This window comes from Erpetoichthys calabaricus, chromosome 6 (assembly GCF_900747795.2).
Source record: "Erpetoichthys calabaricus chromosome 6, fErpCal1.3, whole genome shotgun sequence".
In the NCBI taxonomy this organism is placed as follows: domain Eukaryota; kingdom Metazoa; phylum Chordata; class Cladistia; order Polypteriformes; family Polypteridae; genus Erpetoichthys; species Erpetoichthys calabaricus.
The window spans coordinates 127,992,671-128,016,417 of record NC_041399.2 but is presented as its reverse complement, the minus strand read 5'-3'; the positions used below and the strand labels follow the sequence as shown (position 1 = coordinate 128,016,417).

Genomic DNA, 23,747 nt, shown 5'->3' with positions numbered 1-23,747 from the left:
TTTCCATCTGCATATACAAGAATGGCACACAGTATTTCTTCAAATTCTGTTGTACTAATTCTTCCTTCATTATTAATTCAAGAACTTCATTTTAACAATTCTTTGATGTGTATTTCTTTTAACAACCTGTTATATCCAACTTATTCAAATAAGAATTCCAAGTCACAGTGTTATCCAGCCAACACTATGCACCATTTAAGAACTAAATATTTAAAGTTTCCTGTTCATCAAAATTCCAAAGAAATCAATTTACACATTTTATAAACGATCCTTCTTACGAACCTTTAAGACTGCATTTTGGTTCTAATTGCAATAACTGTGGATTTTGTAATGATATTAAACAACTAATATTTATTTTTCTTTTGTACGTATTCCAAGTTATGGCATCATTTACATAAATGGTTGCACCAAAAAATTACAGTTTTTCTAGAGGTTATTTGGTTTTATATAAGAAAACAAATCTTTTAGTTAACGTTCTTATTATTTTAGGTACATTTTTTGATCATAAATGTAAGCATCTTAAATTACACTTCTTTCATAATTATTGTTGTCTGCCTTAGTACATGAAAAACAGAACTAAATGAATGGTAAATTTAATTAGGGAATACGGTATTTAATATTATGATATTTAAAAGTTTCTGTACCCCTCTACTATTGTATTTTACGACCTTTGTTATTTACGCTTCTCCTTATTCTTACGTTAAACATATAGTACTGTATATCACTTTATTTAAAAAACACTTTTACATTATTACATAACGTTTCAAAAAAAGGTCGTATAAAAAGGTGGCCTGAAACAACCGCTTTGTCACCTCTCCTCACGCGCTGGTCTTGCCTTTTGATTGATACTGATCGTTGAATAATTTCATCTCATCAGGATCAATATTTCTTTTTATGGTGACTTTTATTTTGATACACTTAAATGACATTTCATACCGGAAGACGGAAGTAGTTCTTTTCTGTTGGCCAGTCACACCGCAGGAAACAACGGTGTATTATAAGGTGAGTAAATCTTAGATTTTTCTGGAGGATACAAAAAAATTAAGTAAAATATAATTTTATGCATATGAATATTTTTAATGTAAGCCTCTTTAAAAATATATATGTTGAACTTGCTTTCGCAGAACACCTGAAGTAGAAAGTGATACATTGAGCTTGTTTTTTAAAGAAAAATATGATCTTAAAGAGCTTAATATAGAAAATTTTAACCACCTTTTAGCAAATGCTATTTCAGTATGTTTTATAAATGTCTGTGTACACTCAAAGACCAGATCATATAAAAGTGTACGAAAAAAGGAATTTACTTTAAAAGCAATCCGAAACTAAATACATCGTAACTGATGTTAGCTAGACACTTAATTTTATTTTGTAGTGCTCTTTGCTTACTAACATGCAGACTTTGATTTACTTTTTATCCACTTTTGCCGCCAGTCTGTATGTGCAGTTCATTCTTTTAAAATTTTGTCTAGACTTTTTGAAGGTCTTTTAAATTTTATCTTTCTACCGTTTGTCATGAGTTAGAATTCATCATATGTTGCATTTTGTTACTTTGTTATTTTGTCGTCTCTGTGTGTTTAAAATTTCCGTCTCCGGGTCTCTAGTCATTTTATGTCGACCTTATCTTCAGATTATAAATACAGTTCGACAGAATTGAACGTTCTAACCACAGAGTGCATAGGAAAGTCACATGAGAGAGAAAACTTGAATATTGTAAATGTCCAATATTGGTGTTACGTTGAGGTAGTATTTTTTCATGTTTTATATAATGGGTCTAATAAATCTAGGTGAAGAAAGATGTTTTTAGTTAATTCTATACAAGTCTTCCAATACCCGTTTTTCGTTTTGCAAACATTAGTAATTTTCCTCCTGTTTGTGATAAATTAAATATTTAAGTATATTGCTTATGTACGTGGTAGCTATACATCCATCCATCCATTTTCCAACCCGCTGAATCCGAACACAGGGTCACGGGGGTCTGCTGGAGCCAATCCCAGCCAACACAGGGCACAAGGCAGGGAACCAATCCTGGGCAGGGTGCCAACCCACCACAGGACACACACAAACACACCCACACACCAAGCACACACTAGGGCCAATTTAGAATCGCCAATCCACCTAACCTGCATGTCTTTGGACTGTGGGAGGAAACCCACGCAGACACGGGGAGAACATGCAAACTCCACGCAGGGTGGACCCGGGAAGCGAACCCGGGTCTCCTAACTGCGAGGCAGCAGCGCTACCACTGCGCCACCGTGCCGCCCCGGTAGCTATACTTGTTATATATAAATATTCTGTCCAGCATCAGTAATTATCAAAGTATTTTTTTTCTAGCAAAGTTTATTTTAATGACTCAGGCGCCGCCGAGAGTGGCAGCCTTTTCAGCAGCTCCGTGTACGACTTTATTTTTCTACTTATTTATTTTTTGCTACTTTTCTTTTTCTTTTTTATTGATTATTCATATCACTTTATTTTATGAGGATTCGTTCCCTGGACACACTTACTTTTACAACGTGGGCATGGATTTTTACACGCCGAGACTCGTCTATTCACGTACTCAACTTAGAGCGCTGAGAACAAATGTCATTGCCGGAGTGGTACCCTATTTACCCGACGAGGTAAGAAGGCGGTATCGTGGCAGCAGAGCTGGCACAAAGCAAAAAATGAAGCGGCTTGCGAGAAAGTGGCGTTTTAAGCCCTCGGTGCCTTCTGTGATTCTGGAAAATGTGAACTCAATATCAAATAAGATCGACGAACTGGCTACGCTGGTGAAAATTATTTGTGAATTTCCCCTTGGGATTAATAAAGTATCTATCTATCTATCTATCTATCTATCTATCTATCTATCTATCTATCTATCTATCTATCTATCTACTTCGTACAGTGATTGTTTAGTTCAGCGTTTCTCAACCTTTAAGTATTTGCGAACTGAGTTTTCATAACAGTTTTAATCGCGCCCCTCTAACGTTTTTTTGAAACCCTAATAAAATTTATTCCTAAATTTTTTGCTGCCGATACGCCGCTACAAGTTTAAAATTTTCTTACGAATAGCGAAATTACTTCACATATGGCAACATTCGCGCCCCCTTTTTTGTTACTTCGGCGCGCCCCACAGTTTGAGAAGCGCTGGTTTAGTTTACAATTTTGTGTGAATTCCTAGCTTTTCATTGCTTCAGCTTAGCATTGTAGCACTGTAAAGAACTAATATAAAAAGGTCTAGTAAAACACATGTATTTTATTATTATTTTAACTGTACAGAATTCTTTTCCTTTATTATGAATTCACAGCCCTGGTTTTGAGAAGGTTCCATTGTATTTAATGTTAAATTTAATCAGATCCAGGTGTTAAAATGAAAAATATAGCAAGGCTATTATGTGTACATTTGCAGGCCTCTGATCTCTACCTCACTTGCTACTACCTTCTGATTTGTATTTTGTCATTGATATTAAATTCCTTTTCTTCGTAATTGTTCATTTTTAAAAATAATGCACATTATGACTTGTATTATTTTTGCGTTGTGAACTGCAAATGCTAACCATGTCAAATTTTGGTCATTAATGTACTCACCCACTTATCTAGTTTAGAATGGTGGAGAGCCAGTTACCCTGAGAGTACAAGACTGTTTTGTCTTGGTAGAGTAATATATTGCTCTACTTTCCCCTTTTTGTATTAATATGTAGCCTTTGTCAGAATGCCTCAAATCTCACAGACATACCACTGTTTATAAGGTTTTATAGTATATAAGGTCTCCCCACCTTCCTTTCTGCATTTATAACCTCAGGCAATTAGGTATAGTAAAAGCCAAGCAGGAGTTAAGTTACATTCTAAACAATGTAGTATTGATAATATTCATAAATAATAACAATATGCAAAGTACATTTGAATATTGGCAACCATACAACCTGATAAATGGTGATTTGTAGTTTCAGGCGGCACACAAACTTGTGTTACTTAAAATGTCTGTAGTTAAGGTATCATTTGTGGTCAGCTTTCTTCAGAACAGGCTGCATGGCTGTCTCAATATGGCTGCCGAGCTGTGCTCTTCATTGCTGTTGTCCTTTTTAGTTCATGGTGTGTGATGGTCTTTCATCAGTTTTGTAAGAGAGAGAGTGAGGTAAAGCAAGCAAATTTATAGGTTTTCTGTACAACCCCTGGAGCCAATAGGATTTCATTGTACTTAAAGGCTTCTGATACAAGCCAATTCCAAACAGCCATACTTCAGACCTATAGAGGGTAGAACACCTTCACACCTGCCCTCCAAACCATGTTTTAAGGTAAAGCTTGGCAGTTAGGCAGCCTGGCATTCCTGTGGGGGTTGACTGAGAGACTTTAGCAGATAAATATTGTTCAAACTTGTTTGAGGCACTTCCCCCATCCCTGTTGTAAAATTACAAAGAGACTCATTCCTAAAAGGGGAAGGGGTTCTTAAACCATCAAACCATCGCTGTTATTATCTATAATGTAACACTAATATTACATTGCTTTGTTTAAGTTACAAATAAAGACATGCAAAATATTTATCAACATGTATGCAAAGCTTCACATCACAACAAAGGCACAAAGTGAGAATGAAAATGGGCTCTAGTCCATTGAAGAACAGATACTCACATGCACACAAACTCCTGCACTCACTTAATCTGGAACCATTGAACCGAGTCAGGTAAATTGCATGTCCTTGAGTTGTAAGTGGTAAACCCAAACAAACACAGGGAGAACATTCAACCCCCTAACAGATTTAAATCAAAAGTGCACTGTATCTTGGTCAGACCTTTGGAAAGCTGAGTCTCATTGAATAAATGTAATACCTAAGTCTGTCTCTGATCTTCACAGTCCATCCTCTGTTTTCTGTTGGGTCAAGGCTACTAAACTGACATGGCTGCAGTGCTGTCAAGAGCGACATATTTTAAGCTGTTGCATGAAAGTCCTGATTGGCACTACACTCGGACACTCACTTTTAAGGTATTACCTGCAGCAAGCATCTCTACACTGTAACCAAGTCAAAGCGCATTTATCAAGATCGGTGAGAGACCATAAACACTAATGAATGTATTGGCAAGTCTTCTGGCAGTGTTGAGAGACTGGCTGCTGAGCGCTGACCTACGAAAGTAGTTCAGGTTTCCAGACATAACTGCACAAACCACACATAGGTTAATAATTGTTATGCGGTCAGAAACACCAAAGCAGTTTGTTTTACTTGATCTAACTGGGAGGTCTTCACAGAGAAGGCAAACAAGTAGATGAGATCAAGCTTTGTAAGGAGTGTAGACTATGGGGTTTACAGAAGTGGAGAACAAGATTGTATCAGCAGTGGCTCAAGAGGTGCATATTTATGATCTGCACACACCACTTGGACACCAGCAATGGCTTGATAAATACTGGTCGGGTCACCAGGGTAAAGGTTTCTGAGGATGAAAAACTGGAAGCGGCAAGTGACATCTGGTTACATTACTGATGATATTTGTGAATGCATCATTTATCAGATTTTTTTTTTAAAACAACTAGGGGGCTTTACCCCCTGCTCGCTTCGCTTGCCAACCCCCGTGTTTGGTTTTCCGGATACACACTTTTAAGATTTTTTTTTCTTTGAATTGTTGCTATTTCATTAGTTTCACTTTTATTTCAGAACTTCTGTAAAAACAATATTTGTAATCTTGCAAGTCCCAATATGCTGAATCTTTTTAATGAGGTCAGGACAGGTTTCTCTGTTTGGAATTTCAGCACAGACAAAACGATCTACATCATCAGCAGTTTACTTACTTTTTTACTTTGTAAAAAAAAATTATTGAGTTCTGCATTGTCTGTAAAGTCGTGCTATTTTCCTCTCACAGTTCCAAAGGTACATGGGGTTACCAAGGTGATACCCCAGCTTTTGTCTAGGTTTTTGTACAAGGGCTAGACAGAACATTTTTGACTCCTGGGGTAAGTTTAGCTTTTTAAATAAGCAGACAGATAAATATATATACACTAACAAAGTAACCAATAAATGCATGTGCGGTAAACTCCGTTTTTGAAATTCTCAAGATTCTTTATTTGTCACATGCATAGTTATACAGGACAACACGCAGTGAAATGCATCCTGATCCGCTTATCAAAAACTGTGCAAAGTTAGAAGAATATCAGTTAGTTTAACAAAAAGTCATAGATTGAAAGATAACAGTATAGTGGAACATAATAAATAAGTAAAATTATGTGAGTAAAGTAGAATTAAGTGTTAAGGTGCAATAGTGTAGTAATTATTGTGCAAAACCAAAGTTAGACTGGTGCATAGTTAAATGAGGCAGTTTGTTTGTTTGCGCTACTGCGATCTTTACTTTCTTTTTTTATACTTTCTAATTTTCCTACTTTCATATCCTTTAACTTTCTCCACATGTGTATAGCGCTTTTTTCTTTTTTTTTCTTTTTTTGAGCCTTTCTAATTTCCCTGGTTTCATAGTCTCTAACCTGCTCTGCATGTGTTTAGCGCCAACATTTGTAAACGTCTTTATGAGGTTCTACTTTGTCATTTTACTCATTGTCTTTTAATTCTGAGTCGTACAGTACAATACATAGAACAGAATAAATCCTCAATACAGTATAAAAATAAAAATTCTATAAGTACGGAGTAGAATTTCACATTAGATGATATCACATAATATGATTTGGATTTGTTTTAAGTCCTGGAGACCTCATTCATCAAGCTGCCTCCCCCATTTTGCCATTCCACATCTGAAATAGCACTAATCCGATGAAAGGACCCCTCATTCCCACGTCCCCATTCATCAGGGATGACTTTACCTTAGGCAGGCAATCTACAATTTAAAGAGATTGTTATTTTCTTGTGAATTGTTACATATGCATTATTTTCACTTTTACTTTAAAAACTTTTGTAAAAACAATACTTGCTTCTTTATGTTCTGCCCCGCGCGAGGTTACATCTCTTTCTTCCCAGATGTATAATACTGCTCGTGTTGTGAAGGGCGTTGCGGCTGAACGTACGCTAAGGATATGCCTTTGGATCATTTGCTGTCTTTTTGCTGCTTGCTAGCTGCCTCTTCTGCCTGTTGCATGTCGTTGTTTTAAGAGCTGGGAACACATGATGCTTGCCTGCCAAAAGCAATCCAACAACTGCTAGCTTAGAGGTCTGTTGACTTGTTTTAAATGATGGCTCACTACCTGGTCTCGTGTGACGTTGTAAAAGCAATACCTGTCTTTTATTTCTGGCCCACGCCCGTGCGTCTCATGTTTACGGTCCCTGCGAGACGCACCGTGGCAAGTCTCCTTGGTCTCGCGGGTCTTTAAAATGTCTTTCGAGATTATCACGTATCGTAGACTATCAGGACACGGGACAGGATTTCTTTTTATAATAGAGAGACAGTCTAAAATTAGACTAATTTGTGGTCATTTTAATGTTATTTCATGTTTGGCAGATTATAATTTTGCAGTGCATCATTTCTTCTAAAGTTTTCTAATAGAAATGTAAGGACTTGTTTTTGGCAAACCAGGATTTCATACTAACATACGACATTAAATGAAAATATGTATGATTTGAATTTACAAATGGCACCTCCTCACAATTTACCAGGGAAAATTTTCAGATTTCCTGGGACAGTTATTTACTGGAATTTGCTCATTTCCACATTGGGTAAATAGCATTCACACTTGAAACTCATCTCTAGTAAATAAACAAGTATCGTGAAAGATGCACAAAAGGTCTGTCATAATCAGCAGTATTTATTTTTCGCTTTTTGTTTAAAAGGAAATGTTTTGGAAAGCATTCGTGGCTCATTTGATTGGTAGTTTAATTAATGGTTTCAGTTGAATATTTGAAAAAGTTTAAAATTCGTCCAAGTTTTGTTTTCTATCAGTGTAGTTAATTTTGAAAATAATTTAACTTTCTCTAATTTATTGAGGTAGCTTCTTAAATTGGCTCATTCACATACAGTGCCCTCCACAATTTTTGGGACAAAGACACATTTCTCCTTGCGTTACTCCTCAGCTCTACAGTTTAAACTTACAAATCAAACTATTCAGATGTGATTAATGTAATAATTAACTAGGGGGCTTTGCCCCCTGGTCGCTTCGCTTGCTAACTTCCGGGCTGGCACTACGCGCAAGCCACTTTGCGGTTCTGCCGCTTGCGTATGGGGATGCGGATGTACAATTTAAACAGATTGTTATTTTCATGGGAATTGTTACATATGCATAATAGAACTAATCATTTTACATTACAATGATTAATTAACCATATTAAAAAATAGTAAAACATAATAATTTGAAAGTAAATTATGTTTCATGTTGTGTTCGAGTTGTTCGTTGCGTTATTTGATTTCATTCTGTTTGGCTTTGAAAAAACACGCAAATATTTTTTAAACTTACACTTTTACTGTAAGACTTCAGTTAAAACAATTTATTTAATTACATTTTCGTCAATTTTGCATTGAATTTTGATTCTGTGTTTGGACTTACATCGTGACAAGGCAACGTATAACTGCCTGTGAGAGAATTTAGTTTCTTTCTCTCTAATAAATAAACCGACTTTTTCAAATGTTTGTCTCTGTGATTTGTTAATTGTCTTTGCAAAATCTATTCTAATGGAAAACGGTTAACATTTTAATATGAATGGCAAATCAAGATCTCCTTTGTTGTCTAATGTCCGGGGAAGATGTACTACATTACCTTTCTTGGATACATCCTTCTTTCAACAGTAATTCATGCGGTGGAAGACGTACGGTATTGTAAGTTGGTGTTTTCATCTTCCGCATGATCACCACCAACTGTTTCAGCATAGTCTATTGATACACATTTAACCAATTTGCTGTGTAACTAATCGACAATTTTTGCATTAATTCGTTTGACTTCATCGTTTCTCGGTGCTAGGATTGCCTGTGTACTCGTTTCTTCTGTTGATATCCCTTCGGGATGAAATTTATCAATAAGGACATAATAATCATTTGGACATAATACATCTTGTTTAATTGGGAACTTAAAGTGAGGAAAACATAAAAATTTATAAGAGCTGAGAGAGCAGGAAAGGTGTCCGTCAAAAGCATTCACATGAATGAGATGTGAGTGGACCATGTGCGTGTTTGAATATGGTTGAGAGGAGGGCGTGACTTGAAACAAACTCATGCATCGAAAAAATCTTCAAAAAAGTCTTGTCTCGTCGCAGGATTTTTTTTATATAATAGAGAGATGTATTTGCATAAATTTTGCTCACACCATGTAGAAATTGCAAGACTTTTTATGTTGTTCTCTCCGTTTCAGGGCACCATAATGTTTGAGACATAGCAATTGTAGGTATATTATAGCAGTCATATTTAGTACTTCTTTGTGTATCCCTTGCTTAAAATGACTGATTGATGTCTATGATGTCTAGTCTGTGATTTATAGACATCACTAGGTGCTGAGTATCTTCTCTGGTGATGCACTGCTAAGCCTTAAATGCATCTGTCTTCAGCTCGTGATTGTTTTGGAGGCTTGCATTGTTAAGTTTTCTCTTCAGCATATGGAATACATGCTTAGTTGGATTTAAATCTGATTACTGGCTTGGCTGTTCATGAAATTTACATTTTTTAGCTTTAAAAAACTCCTGTATTGCCTTGTTTGGGGTCCTTGTTGAAGGATGAAGTGTTATCCAGTGAGTTCGGAGGCATTTACTGGAACTTGAGCAGATAATATTTTTCTATACACCTCAGAATTCAGTTACTCCATCAGTGAAGATAAGTGTGCAAGCAGCCGTGGCAGCTATAAAAGGCCAAGCCATAACACCCCCAATACCATGTTGAACAGATGAGGTGGCATGCTTTGGATCTTGGACAGGTCCTTTCTCCTTAACACATTTGGGTCTTGCCATTACTTTGATGCAGGTTCATGTTTGTCTCGTTTGTCTCCAACACCTTTCCCCAGAATTCTGCAGACTATTAAGTGTGTTTTCGTAAACTGTAATCTGGCCATCCGGTTTTTGTGGCATACTAGTGGTTTGCATCTTGAAGCGTGGCCTCTGTATTTCTGTTCATTAAGTCTTCTGCAGATAGTAGTCTCTGACACGTAAAAATAATAATACATTTTATTTATATAGCACCTTTCCATGTTCAGGAGGTTTACAGAGTCTCAGAAAGAACAGCGTAGTATATATCATTGGAGGCAAATAATTTCTGCATAGCACACTAAAATGGATAAATACAGGAGGTACAAATCATTAAATAGAATAAAAGACAAAAATCCAGAGTAGAATACTAAAATTCAGTACTAGAAGAAGAGCTTGAACAAATAACGTAATTTATAATATAACACACACACATTATCCTGAGCATTGGACAAAGAATTAAAATGAAGGAAGTGGCAGAATGTTAGGCTAAGTTAAAACCTTCCTGAACAGATGGGTTTTAAGTTGTTCAGCTGATGTAATTAATTTAGGGAGGCCATTCCAAAGTCTGAGCTCTATATAGCTGAATGCTTTGTCAGCCATAGAGTGCAGGTTAGTATGAGGCACAACAAAATTGCCAGAATCAAGGGACCTTAGTGGCGAACAGGGGCATAGTGATGGAGAAGGTCACTGATGTAGTCTGGTTCAAGGCCATTTAACACTAGAATTACCAGAGCTTACGAAAAAACTCGTATATCCGGCCCACCTTAAATCGCTTCTTAAATCCGTTCACACCTCTCCGCCAGCATCCTTTGTCCTCTAAATGTGCTGATAAAAGACAAGCTGCCAGCAGCCGGCTATTCCATCCCCCCACCGACTTAGAACGTGAGCGAACTTTTCCCAGCTCACGACTTGATTGTTTACCTGGGAGTGAAGTGCAGTTTTACAGTGGAAATGATAGATCGTTATTTGGAAGACACACATGAAATGCGTGTTCCGTTTCTAAAGTAATCTGTGTAAACACATTGTTAAAACAGAAACTTTTTCATATTTTAGTAATAAATGTTACAAAATGTAGTAGGCATAAACTATAGAATATATAAAGCCCGAGTTCCAAAGATCAAATAAACACTTTCACAAAAGCTTCAAGAATGATTCAACAGCTTCTGTGGCGTAGCGCGCTAAGATTTGACTCTTAGCGCAGAGCAGCTTTTCCTTGCCTCACAGACCTGAGTTCGATTCCCCGCTGGGGGTGAAGTGTTGCTTTTTTTTTCTTTTCTTTTAAACCTCAAACGGACATAAAATTTATACATTGGTATGCACTGTCAGTTACTGATATCGTTATATTTTCATGTGGGATGCTCCTTTTCAAATATTTTTTTAACAATTGAGACTGCAATTAACAGGAACAACTGTCCTTATAACTTATTTTTAAGATCCATAACACACAGACAGACAGAGCACTGCGTAATAGAGAGACAGACAGGCAGAGAAGTCACTAGATATATAAATAAACAGGGAAGCCACGTGTACTGAAAGAAAAAAAGAACAACATGTGCGTTGTCCCTGCTGCACTGAATAAGCGCTCTAACATCACCCCTCCCCCGATCTTACTATGTTAGAGTGCTTATTCAGTGCAGCAGGGACTTTGTTAAAAAAATATTTGAAAAGGAGCATCCCACATGAAAGTATAACGATCTCAGTAACTGACAGTGCATACCAATGTATAAATTTTATGTCCGTTTGAGGTTTAAAAGAAAAGAAAAAAAAAGCAACACTTCATCCCCAGCGGGGAATCGAACTCAGGTCTGTGAAACAAGGAAAAGCTGCTCTGCGCTAAGAGGCAAATCTTAGCACGCTACACCACAGAAGCTGTTGAATCATTCTTGAAGCTTTTGTGAAAGTGTTTATTTGATCTTTGGAACTCGGGCTTTACACATTCTATAGTTTATGCCTACTACATTTTGTAACATTTATTACTAAAATATGAAAAAGTTTCTGTTTTAACAATGTGTTTACACAGATTACTTTAGAAACGGAACACGCATTTCATGCGTGTTTTCCAAATAACGATCTATCATTTCCACTGTAAAACTGCACTTCACTCCCAGGTAAACAATCAAGTCGTGAGCTGGGAAAAGTTCGCTCATGTTCTAAGTCGGTGGGGGGATGGAATAGCCGGCTGCTGGCAGCTTGTCTTTTATCAGCACATTTAGAGGACAAAGGATGCTGGCGGAGAGGTGTGAACGGATTTAAGAAGCGATTTAAGGTGGGCCGGATATACGAGTTTTTTCGTAGGCTCTGGTAATTCTAGTATTAAAGGCTTTGTAGGTTATTAGTAGAATGTTATGTTCAATCTTGTAAGACACAGGAATCCAGTGAAGGCGAACCAGGATGGGTGTTATGTGCTCACTATTGCCGGCTCATGTAAGGACTCTTGCACCACAGTTTAGAATCAACTGCAGTTGTGATATATGGTTTGATATAATGATTGAAGGGCCGCTTGCCAGTAGGAAGTTACAGTAATCGGGATGTGATTAAAGCATGGACCACTTCCTCAGGATTAAAAAAGGAGACACATGAGCAAATGTGAGATATGTTATGGGGGTGGAATAGGAAAGGGAGGAATCTTAAATGACACCAAGATTCCTTGCAGTAGAAGAAGGTCTGATGAAGTCATTGTCAAGAATGATTGAAAAGGAGCAAATTTTCATAAATTTTGCTTTAGTGCCAATTTGCAAGAGTTCAATTTTGTTGCAGTTTAATTTTAAAGAGTTATGCACCATCCTTGTTTAATTTCACTGGGTAAGTTGTAAGCTGAGAAAGCCCTGGTGAAGTTTCACTTTTAACATTGAAACAGAGTTCAGTTTCATCTGCATAAAGATGATAACCCAGTGCAAAGCTACAAATAATATGGCCAAAGGGAAGCATATATATACAGAATAGGAGAGGGCTGAAGACAGAGCCGTAGGAAGCTCCTGGTGCTGAGCTGGATCAACTGTTGCTTATCAGTCAGGTAAGATTTAAACCACTGGAGGGCAGTGGCAGAGATACCCAGAATGTTCTGAAAAAATAAAAAAAGTTTCTGTTTTAGTTATGTGTTCAGCATTTCTTGCCTTTCATTTCCTGTCATCCTACATTTACTCAGATTGTTGTATAGACATGGAACACACACGAAATGTATGTATTTCAAATAACGATACATTATTTGTCCTATACAATTCAAGGCACTTCATACCCAGAAACTCGAGCTGGGAGAACTCTGCAACTGACTTCAGCTGAGTCGGTCAGGGATGGGATAGCAGGGTGCTTGTGCTGATTGACACATTTGCAAAATAAAGACGCTGATGAAGAGGTGCGAAGGGGTTTAAGGTGGCCCAGCATTACGAGTTTTTTCGTAGGCTTCAGGGTTTCTAGTGTTAAGGATGCAAAGTCGCATTATCTTTTCATGTTGGTCTGAAATAATTCTCAAAGGCCCCAGGCTTCATTCAACACAATAAACTCTGTAGTTAACCTAGGTATTCAGGCAGTTTCACAGCATCTCCGATTGTTTGTGAAGATTTTCAAAACTTTTTTGTAAACAAGATCACTGCCATTCGATCATCTATTATTTCACCTGTATGTGATCCTTCTGGCACTTTAGTGTGTTTAGCTGTTTTTGATCACCTTCAGCCTCTAATTGTCCTGCTGATATTATTCCATCAAACCGTTTACGTAAGGAGGTTTTTGATACTGTTGGTGCAGGTATTCTTGCTTTGATAAGTGCCAGCTTGTCTTCAGGTAATGTCCCAGCAGCTTTTAAACATGCTGTGGTGCAGCCTCTGATAAAAAACAAGAATTTAGATTGATTTACTCTGTCCAATTATAGACGTATTGCTAAACTGCATTTTCTTGCCAAGATTCTTGAAAAAGTTGTTCTTATCCAGTGTCATAAGAATGAGTCGGAGATATCAGAAAGGTTTGGGGCAGCCACCCGTATATTATGCTCGGCTGCAAATTGCTCTTTTTAGGTACACGACCTGTATAGTTCAGAGTCCAAAACAGAACTGCCTGTGTTAAGGCAAGATGGCCGTTTTAAAGGCCTGGAAAGGAAATGACGTCATCGTTGCAGGAACTGGGAGTGGCGTCCTGGTGTCCGGAAGTGACGTTATCCTTGGGTCTGGCAAGAGGCAGGATTTCCCGGGAAAGGTCTGCAAGGGACTGAGAGAGATAGTCAATACACTCCGCCGCCCCCTGGCCTGGCGTAGAATTACAAGTGTTTAGGCCCTTCAGCTGTTTCCCATGCACACATGTGTGACACCAGCTTGAAGGTTTTTTTAAATGACAGTGTTATTTTGGATGATTTTCAGTCTGGTTTTAGAGCTCGTCATAGCACAGAAACTGCACTTTTAAAGGTTTACAATGATCTTCTTTTAATAACTGACTCTGGTGATGTTGCAATCTTACTTCTGTTGGATCTTACAGCAGCATTTGATACTGTGGACCACACAATTCTCTTATCAAGTTTGAGGCAGTATGTGGGGGTTCAGGGTGTTGCCCTTGAATGGTTTAAGTCTTATTTTACAAATTGTAGTTTCTCTGTATGCCTCGCTGATTCTTCCTCCTCCTCAACCCCTCTTAGCTCTGGTGTTCCACAAGGTTCCGTTCTTGGCCCTGTGCTTTTTTATTCTTTACTGCCTTTAGGTTACATTATTAGGAAATATGTTTTTTGTTTTCATTTTTATGCTGATGGTACACTGCCTTACTTGCCATTTAAAACATTACAAGAAGGTTCAGCACAACTATTACATGAGTGTTTAAGTGAAATAAAATCCCTGGATGGCAATAAATTTTCTTGAGCTCAATGAAAAGAAAACAGAAATATTGGTTTTTGGAAATTCTGAAATTTCAGCCTGTCTAAATAATTCTCTTCATTCTCTGGTATCATATGAGAGGCCTTATACCAAGAACTTGGAGTTATTTTTGAGGGAATACTTAAATTCGATAAACAGATCAATTCTGTAGTTAGATGCTGTTTCTATCAGTTGAGACTTTTATCAAAAGTCAGTGCCTTTTTATATCAAAATAACCTTGAAAAATCAGTTTACACATTCATAACCTGTAGGTTAGATTATTGTAATTGATCGGGCATTCTTACATTGCCTACAGATGGTGCAGAATGCTGCGGCCCAATTTGTTAACTCACACTTGCAAATGTGACCATATTTCTCCAGTACTCGCCTCTCTTCACTGGCTTCCAGTTTGTTTTCGAATTGATTTTAAAATTTTGTTATTGGTTTTCAAATACCTAAATGGACTGGAACCTTTTTACATCTCGGATCTTTTAAAAATTTACACTTAGTTTGTCTAGCCAGTTGCTCCTAGTGGTCCCTAGATCAAGGTATAAATGGAGAGGTGACTGGGCTTTTTTGGTAGCTGCTCCCTCTCTGTGGAATAGTTTACCAGAGTATATCAGAATGCCCCCCTCTTTAGTCAAATTTAAGTCATTACTGAAGACTTACTTCACGCTGGCTTTTGAATCAGTGGTATGAGTAAGTATCTAACAATTACTGAGACCCCTCTGCCTTGTCTTGAGCTGCTAGCCTCTGTGAAGTAAACATATCCGTATGGTGTTGCCTTTGTAAGAGACATAACTTTGTTTTGTTTTTACAAGATTCTGTTAAGCATAGAATATCAAAGTTGTAATGAATTGTAATAGCACCAGTGCTTTGCCATTAAGAGATCATGTGTTAAACAATTCAGTATTAGCAAATGAATGTTTACTGTGCACAGACCCATAACAAGATAATTTCTAAAGCCATGAGTAGGATGCCATATTCCTAAGCAAATGTTTTCAGTGAACTTTCCATTCACACCCCGGCAATGGCAGCTGCCCAACCAATGATGTAAATATTTTGGGCGCTGCACAATACCAGTGTCTTTTAGGATATTCTAGTCTGACCATTTCCTCCAGACAAACTGTTTTAATATGCAGGCGTTTATCACAAGAGTATTTCTGCATAGTAGAAACCCAATACTTATTTGACAGCAGTAGAGCAGCAAAAAATCCAGTAGAAGCATAGACTGATGCCACTGAAGGACTGATCCATTAAAAAAGCAGGAGATATTATAAGGTGCACTTGAAACTATATAAAGTTGTGAAAAAGAAAATACACCCTCTTACAGTTACATATAACCATATACAGTCATGTGAAAAAGAAAGTACACCCTCTTACTACACCCTCTTACAGTTCTGTGGTTTTATGTTTCAGGACTAGGGACGCCCTGATCAACCAGTCACAGATCAAAATCAGCCAATTTTCACTAAAAACAGGCTCACTTGGTGATCGGTAAAAAGGCTGATCACAAAGAAATTATATTTACAGCCCCTGTTTTTCTAAGTTTTGTGGTAATTTAGTCGCACTGCTCCTTTTCACAAGGTATTACGGTAGTTGAGACAGCACTTTTTTTTTTAGTAAACTTTCTGCAGCATAAACAAAGAGCAGCGAGTTGGTTTGTTTCATCAGTGAACAAGAGGCAATTGATATATTAGCTTTTACGTTAAAAAATGGAGTAATAATCTGAAAAAAGCTAAACTGTGAAATTGCTGTGTGCAATTAGACAAACAACCAGAAAAGCTACTTTAATGAATCCAGACCTTTTTGTTTTGTTCTTTAAAATTGACACTTTGAGTTTGATCAGCAAGCTTGTTTTCAAGCACAGCAGCTTACAATTTTAATTAGAAGAGGAAATGATAAGGACAAATTTGAAGTTGCTGTTTAGTAAACAATAGGCTTTTTCAAGATTTGTACTGTGTTTATTATTTGTTGCTGTGCGCCATACAGCATAAGTTTATATGTTTTGGAAAGAAACAAGTACTACCTTATATAAATTTCAATCCATTTTTATTATTACATTTGAAGCTAGTTATACAGTTATATGAAAAAGTTTGGGAACCCCTCTCAGCCTGCATAATAATTTACTCTGCTTTCAAAAAAAAGATAACAGTGATATGTCTTTCATTTCCTAGGAACATCTGAGTACTGGGGTATTTTCCGAGATTTTTAGTGAAGCAGTATTTAGTTGTATGAAATTAAATCAAATGTGAAAAACTGGCTGTGCAAAAAATTTGGAACCCCTTGTAATTTTGCTGATTTGAATTCATGTAACTGCTTAATACTGATTACTTGCAACACCAAATTGGTTGGATTAGCTCGTTAAGCCTTGAACTTCATAGACAGGTTTGTCCAATCATAAGAAAAGGTATTTAAGGTGGTCAATTGCAAGTTGTGCTTCCCTTTGACTCACCTCTGAAGAGTGGGATCCTCAAAGCAACTCTCAAAAGATCTGAAAACAAAGATTGTTCAGTATCATGGTTTAGGGAAAGGCTACAAAAAGCTGTCAGTTTCAACTGTAAGGAATGTAATCAGGAAATGGAAATCCACAGGCACAGTTGCTGTTAAACCCAGGTCTGGCAGGCCAAGAAAAACACAGGAGTGGCATATGCTTAGGATTGTGAGAATGGTTACAGACAACCCACAGATCACCTCCAAAGACCTGCAAGAACATCTTGCTGCAGATGGTGTATCTGTACATCGTTCTACAATTCAACGCAATTTGCACAAAGAACATCTGTATGGCAGGGTGATGATAAAGAAGCCCTTTCTGCACTCACGCCACACACAGAGTCGCTTGTTGTATGCAAATGCTCATTTAGACAAGCCAGATTCATTTTGGAACAAAGTGCTTTGGACTGATGAGACAAAAATTGAGTTATTTGGTCATAACAAAAAACGCTTTTCATGGCGGAAGAAGAACACCGCATTCCAAGAAAAACACCTACTACCTACTGTCAAATTTGGTGGAGTTTCCATCATGCTGTGGGGCTGTGTGGCTAGTTCAGGGACTGGGGCCCTTGTTAAAGTCGAGGGTCGGATGAATTCAACCCAGTATCAACAAATTCTTTAGGATAATGTTCAAGCATCAGTCACAAAGTTGAAGTTATGCAGGGGTTGGATATTCCAACAAGACAATGACCCAATACACAGTTCGAAATCTACAAAGGCATTCATACAGATTTGAAAAGTACAATGTTCTGGAATGGCCGTCACAGTCCCCTGATGTAAATTTCATCGAAAATCCATGGGATGATTTGAAGCAGGCTGTCCATGCTCGGCAGCCATCAAATTTAACTGAACTGGAGAGATTTTGTATGGAAGAATGGTCAAAAATACCTCCATCCAGAATCCAGACACTCATCAGAGGCTCAACTAAGCATTGATGTAATATCTCTGTTGAGGTGCCCAGATTTATGCACCTGTCTAATTTTGTTATGATGCATATTTTCTGTTAATCCAATAAACCTAATGTCACTGCTTTAATACTTCTGTTTCCATAAGGCATGTCATATATTAAAAGGAAGTTGCTACTTTGAAAGCTCAGCCAATGATAAACAAAAATCCAAAGAATTAAAAGGAGTTTTTCATATGACTGTATATATGTATGTGTGTGTATACATACATATATAGTAACGGAAATGAGCTATATAGGCACCTGACCCGACACAGACTTCACACCGGAGGCACGTATAAAACTAAGAAACTTCTTATTTTTCTTCACCTGTGGGGCACATCTTCCCTGTGACCCCCACAGGCACAACACAGTCCAAAGTACACAAAAGCTCAAACACTGTACCTCTTTGCACCACCACTCCTCCCGGCAAGCGTGGTCCTCCTTCTCCCGACTCAAGCTCCTTGAGTGGTGGCTGCTTGCCCCTTTTATAGTCCGGGTGTGGCGAAAACCCTGCCCATAAGTGCTCAGGAGTCCCAGCTGCAGCACCCCCTGAAAGCGCCTGTGGGTCCCAACAGGGCTGCACCCAACTCCAATTCCCATGGAGCCCTGCAGGAAACTGAAGCACAGGTCCAACCCAGGGGGGCTGCCATCTAGCATCCAGGTGGAAGTATTGCAAAGTCCATGGCCCCTCCCCCTGGGCATGGACCCTGGACGTACGCCACAATATATATATATATATATATATATATATCTATATATATATATATATATATATATATATATATATATACACACACACATACAGTGGAACCTTGAGTCACGAACGTCTCGGACCACGTACAAATCAGGTTACGACCAAAAAGTTTACCAAACTTTTGCATCTGTTCACGACCACACACTCGCGTAACGAACAAGCCAGTTTCCCTTCCGGTTCGTACACGCCGATGATTTCCACATGTGTTCAGTCTGTCCCTGTGCATTCCCTGTGCATTCCTTGTGCAGTGAGCGAGCGAGAGAGGGAGCGCAAGAGAGAGAGTGCGAGAGAGAGAGAGCATGAGCGAGCGTATATATATTTACATACAGCTCGTACGGTATGGAACTGATTAATTGTATTTGCATGCAATCCTATGGGGGAAATTACTTCGGGTCACGACCAAATCAGATTGCGACCAGAGTTTTGGAACGAATTACAGTTGTGACCTGAGGTTCCACTTATATACAGGGTAGGATTCAAAAGTAATGAGCCTCATTTTGTTCTGACGCGAACGTACCTCACCGCGCGCCCCACTTGTCAGCGACGGCGACGGTGGGTGTTGGCTTCACAACGCAACGGAGCTCCTACCGCTCCGAAAGCTCGGCCTTGACGGGAACCTCTGTGCGGTAGTGCGTTACACGGCGGAATGGAAAGTTCGTTAGAGCAACGGTACGCGTTGAAGACGAAGACCATGCTCATTGCCTTCTTCGGAGTGAAGGGGATCATCCACTACGAGTTTGTCCCGCAAGGACAGACCGTGAATACTGCTTACTACTTGGAAGTCCTGAAAAGGCTGAAAAGAAGCGTCGCGCGCAAGAGAAGGGACATCAAGGACAGCTGGAAGCTTCACCACGATAACGCGCCCAGCCACACCGCCTTCATCGTGAGTGCCTACCTGGCCCAGGTGAACGTTCCGGTGGTCCCCCAGCCTCCCTACAGTCCGGACGTGTCGCCTTCTGACTTCTTCTTGTTTCCGCGCTTAAAATCAGCGCTGAAAGGGAAATGCTTCGACTCGATCGAGGACATCCAAGCAAATGTCAAGGCAGCCCTTGCAGCCATCCCGGAACAGGCCTACGTGGACGCTTTCGAGTCATGGAAAAGCCGCCTACAAAAGTGTATTGATGCAGGAGGTGCCTATTTTGAAGACTATTAATTAGTTGTACCGATTTGCTCAATAAATTTGTCTTTTTGAACAAAGGCTCATTACTTTTGAGTCCTACCCTGTATCTATATATATAATTCAATAAGCCAGAAGACAAGTAGCCACCCATGGAAAGCACGCCGGAATGGGCGTGGATTCACTAAACCGCCGACAAGTAAGACGCCAATGGCGCACGCAGGAAGGAGCCACGCCCACCAACTCTTAGACCATTGGATACGACGAAAACTCGCAGAGCCACGCCCACCAACTCGAACGCGACGCCTCGGAAAACATGCCGTCATTTCTGTTTAATAATAATAATAATTCATTACATTTATATAGCGCTTTTCTCAATACTCAAAGCGCTATCCACACAGGGAGGAACCGGGAAACGAACCCACAATCTTCCACAGTCTCCTTACTGCAAAGCAGTAGCACTACCACTGCGCCACCTGTTTGTCTGTGCCACAGTTCACTTGCAGCTCTGAGCCACGTTGACTTTTCATTAGTCAACCTCAGTGGAACCTTGGTTCACACAGAGGCAGCACCAGAGAGAGACAGAGGCACACACACAGGCAGCGCTAGAGAGAGAGCCACGCACACACACAGGCAGCGCCAGAAACTGAGGTTAAAACACAATGAAGGAAGCAGTCTTTAAAAACCAATAAGCCCTGTGCCTCTTTTTCATTAGCGTCTCACCTGCTTCACCAATGCCGGCCCTGCAACATCCGAGACGCTCTCTCACCAGCTGACCTTCTCTGTGCCTGACTCCACTACTGTCAGTCGCCTGATTAAAAATGGCCTTTTGAAGGGGAGCTATGGACCCGCTATACCACAGGAACACATTGCCTTCAAGCCTGCTCTCTCTCACTCTAACGTACCGGCTTTCTGTCTCTCCTCACTCGCTCGCACACTGCACAGGGGAGAAATGCACGCAACACGACTCCACCCGGAAACCATTTCAGCCACACTTCCACGCCCCTCGCTACGCTGTGAGTGCGACGATTATTTATTTAAAAATGGCCTTTTGAAGGGGAGCTGTGGACCCGCTATACCACAGGATCACCTGTGACATTGCCTTCACATTGTTTTCCTTTTATTTATGATCCTGTCGAGCAGATCAGACACCCAGGCAAACAACACTGAATAATCAATAGCTGCAACCACTTTGCCTGCCCCAACTCCTCACCTGAGTCGGTTTCGTCTGTGTTCAGCAGTGTTTCCCAAACTCGGTCCTGGTGAACCCCTGTGGATGCAGGGTTTTGTTCCAACCAGATTCCTAATCATTAATGCCGGTGAAACTCATCCGAGATAAGTCGGTTTTTCAAATGTAGCCAGTGGTCTAGCAGACTAGCTGGATGTAATAATCCGAAATGAATGCGCGCCCTTGCGCTGAGTTAAAAGCCAATGTATATTGAGTCTAAAAAATATGATCAGCAAGTCTTTGATAGGCTGCAACAAAATGATGATAGAACGGGCGCCTTTTTTTCACACAAGCTGGGTGGGTGGGTGGGTGTTAGTTAGTTAATTAGTTACTCAAAGGATTTTAAGATTTAATATGCACAAGCGGTAACACTGTAAAAGCAGCCCAAACCAGAAAAGACGGCTGGCAAGAAGTGGCTGACAAATTAAACGCGTGTGCATTGTACTTACTGAAAGCAGCGTTCCGGATTTTGCAAATGTTCATTTTCTCCCTCTGCTTAAAAACATTAAAAAAGCGGCCTGATTATACGGTGTATACTACGCCGCGGGTTGCTATGCAGCATGTAAAACAGTTTGTTTGTCGTGGATAATTTGCGTTTTACTTTAACACGAAGACAATTTCCTGTTAGATTTGCCTTTGCGATGACAATTAATAAGGCACAGCGCCAAACTTTCAAAAAGATATGCATGTATCTGCCAAAACCACTGTTCAGTCACAGACAGTTGTAAGTTGCTATCTCCAGAGTTCCATCTTTTCATTCACTTACTGGTATGCCTGCAGGAACACGTGCAGCGAGCGAGCGAGCGAGCGAGCGACACACACACGCACATACAGGCGTGCGCGCAGGACACATAAGATTAATAATGCTTCATTACATTGATATACCGGTGTTTTCAGTATTCAAAGCGCTATCCACACAGGGAGGAACCGGGAAGCGAACACAAAATCTTGCAGTTTCCTTACTGCAAAGCAGCAACACTACCACTGCGCTACAAAGCAGTTAAAGAATGCACCGGGCTCGATTTTGTTTTCACTTCTATTTGGACAACTGTGTCGTTCAGGAAGTGTTCGCCCATCAATGCATAATTATGCGGTGTACGCTACACCGCGGGTTGGCTAGCGGGTCATACGCTCACACTGATTACGTCCCTACCCCTTGTACACACCCCCTCCCCCCCCCCCCTCGCAACTACCGTTGTCGGGTGACTTGGTGGATTATATATAGAAAACCAGCCAAAACCGCAAAGAACAATGAAAAGTCTACGTGACTCACAGGTGACGAGTTGGGGGTGGACACATGAGCAGGCAGTGCATACTAAACGAGAAATCAGCAGACTAGCATGACGGAGGGGGTGGAATGGGCGTCCTTCCCCTCTCCTCCCGTTCCGCCCTCCGTGCCCGAGCACCTACCGATTTTTCAAATGTTAATTTTCTCCCTGTGCTTAAAAATCATTAAAAAAGCGGCCTGATTATGCGGCGTATGGTACGCCACGGGTTCACTAGTATATATATATATATATAGATATATACACAGGGGGTCCTTGGGTTACAACGTCTCGACATACGATGTTTCGAGTTTACAACACTCCCTCCCATAAAAACTTAAAAAAATTGAGAAGTGAAAAGGAATAAAGATAAGAATTTTTTTACACTGTTTTTCAGTTACTGCAGTGCAGTGTAAAGTACAGTATATTTAGGTCTTTCTCCTTTTTCTGTGGCTTAGTTGTGTTTTTACGTTTAGATCAGGGGTGTCGAACTCCAGGCCTAGACTGGCCGCAGTGGCTGCAAGATTTCATTCTAACCCTTTTCCTAAACAGTGACCAGTTTTCACTGCTAATTAACTTCTTGTCCCTTCATTTTAATAGCCCTGTTTTTAAGGATTCAGTCATCTGAATTGATTTTTTTCTTTATTATGACAGCCAAATAGAAATGAGATGTGAAACGAGCAAACAGATGATCAGCTAAATCGGAGCTTCAAACTCCAACCAGTTTCACTCCAATCAGTTTCTTAATGAGAAGCTGATTCCGGCTGTTAATTAAACTTGTTATATAGTTCCATGGCTTGTTGCTGCTCTCTTTCTGCCACAGCAGACATTTCCAAAACTGTTGATTTTCTGTTTTTTCTAAGAACACCATCAAGATGTTTTGGTGACCTGAGCAGACCAACCTTACTGAGACCTCCACCTTTCTTTATTTTCAGATACTGTGTGATGGGCACAGGTGAGCTAGTCATGTGGCAGCTCGTTTTGTGTCTCATTATTGTTTGGTTGGTAATTAAGGAAAAAGAAACAACCAAGGGGTCCGAGTCAAGTTAATTAAAACTAAGGCAAAAGAAGTTAATTAGCAGAAAAAACTGGTCACTAATGAAGAAGATGGTTAGAATGAAAACCTGCAGCCACTTTGGCCCTCCAGGACCAGAGATCAACACCTGTGTTCTAGATTATGATTTTGCAAATGTGTTAGGATAGGTAAGTGACTTAGGCTAGGGTGTGTTTTGACTTACACCAAAATTTGGGTTACATCACTATTGTAGGAA

General features: G+C 39.5%; 1 protein-coding gene across 1 annotated transcript in view; it reads left to right on the top strand.

The window, feature by feature from the left end:
* The first annotated feature begins 876 nt into the window (after positions 1–876).
* Positions 877–23,747, top strand: part of pigm (phosphatidylinositol glycan anchor biosynthesis, class M) — a 159,087-nt gene continuing 136,216 nt past the window's right edge. Inside the window, exon 1 of the mRNA XM_028803918.2 lies at positions 877–1,002. The gene's annotated coding sequence lies outside the window, so the exon portion shown is untranslated. The remainder of the gene's footprint in view (positions 1,003–23,747) is intronic.